The following is a 2,052-nucleotide window of genomic DNA, read 5'->3' on the forward strand; positions in this document are numbered from 1 at the left end:
TCGATAACCCCCCTGCCATTCCTGCACGCCCCCACCCACAAAAAAAAAAAAAGCTTCAGAAGCCCCCCTCGACCCTCGCTCCTCCAGAAAAGGTGAGCGACCTCCACCCTCGACCTATCCTTAAGTCACTTCCGACGGAAGCATCCTTCTTCCCAACCGTAAGCAAAAACCCCTCCCCAAGACCGTTAGTTAAGTAAGAGTCAAAGACCTCCAATCCATCCCCTCCTCCCCCTTCAGACCGTCTTTACTCACTCCCTACTAACCAATTTTTTTTCAACCCTTGTTGATTGCACAAAAGTATACATAGCTACTCTTCGCGAGTGATGTACGCGCGTTAGTAAAAAATGTAAACCCCGTTTATAAAAACTGAGATACACGTTTTCACCCAAAACTTACTTTTTGTAAACGAATGCCATCCGTTTCGATTATTTCCGGATAAAACGAACAGTTTCTACCCAATAAGTAACTCTCAAAAACACTAGATAGTCGGCGTTTATCCGTTGTTTCCACCAAACAAACATCAAAAAAAACTTGGCTAACTAGGAGAACCGTTGAAGGAGCAAGAACCAGAAAAAAAAACCAGGCGGGGGTGACAAACCAGGAAAACAGGCGACACGAGAAAAAATTGTGTAAGTGAAATGTATACAAAAAAGTAGAAAGGGGGTTTTTATTTAAACTTTTATAAAAAAAAAACCTCATATAACCATCTATGTAACAAAAAAAAAAAAAAAAGTTGAACTGTGAAAAGGGCAGATTATCGTGTTGTCCTCCCACCCCCTCCCCCTCCACCCCTCTTTGCCTCTGGTATTCCTAGTGCTGCTGGAAACCAACAGGTGAGTCACGATGCTGTCTTCCCCGAATCAGGCTAAAGTCTGTCTGCATGTTTCCTCTTTTGGCTGCATGTAACTGCATTTCCATGTAATGCCATTATCAGAGAGGACACTGGGGGACATTGTTGTGAGTCCATGGAGTGTTGGCAGGAAATACTGCCTTTTTCCACAAATTATATTAGCATTAGTCTGGGGTAAATCACCCAGTGTCACGCGTCTAACCGAATGATTGCCCATTTATAGAACTGAAATAGTTTTTTTAGACATGCCATGAAGGGTATATTGTTGAGAAGTTAATTGTAGGATTGTGTTAATTGCAGATGGATTGTCGGGGTATAAAGGCAGCAATGTAGGGAATAAAAACAAATGCAGCCACTGTACACCTCCTTGTTTAAATCACCAAGAGGTCATGCTAAATGTTTCTCTCTAAACAATCAAATAATTCAAAATCTAATAGTTCTCAATAACCAAATCATTATTCATTTGTTCCCTGTCATCATTACTCACTACATTAAGTGTGTTTGTTTGTCATTCATTCTTTTATCAGGGTTTTCCAGCACAATCACTTTTTCAAGTAATGTTTCTTTCTGCATATTTGTATAGATAAAAGACCCCAAACAGTCACTGTAAAGGATATCCATATTTACGTCAAAAATGTATCATCATCCACCTTTCTCTTCCTGGCTCATCGTGTTTTGCTTCATTGTTTGTCTTCACTTTATTTGTGTAAATGAATGTACTCCTTTTGACCATCTCCTCCTCTCCCCCTGCCAGAGGTTTGTGGAGAAGCAGACGAGCTTCGATCAACAGCTGGACACTCTGACCGACTTACTGTCCGAGATGGAGACCAGGGGACCTTTCAACCCCAAGGTAGGAAGCAAGGAAGGATCGACAATACACTGTGAAACACACACACACACACACACACACCACACCACACCACACCACACCACACCACACCACACACACACACACCACACCACACCACACACACCACACCACACACCACACACCACACCACCACACCACACCACACACCACACACCACACACACACACACCACACCACACCACACCACACACACCACACCACACCACACCACACCACACCACACACACACACACCACACCACACACACCACACCACACCACACACACACACACACACACACACACCACACACACACACACACACACCACACACACACCACACCACACCACAC

Source organism: Notothenia coriiceps, unplaced genomic scaffold (assembly GCF_000735185.1).
Source record: "Notothenia coriiceps isolate Sejong01 unplaced genomic scaffold, NC01 NC01_scaffold00026424, whole genome shotgun sequence".
Classification (NCBI taxonomy): Eukaryota; Metazoa; Chordata; class Actinopteri; order Perciformes; family Nototheniidae; genus Notothenia; species Notothenia coriiceps.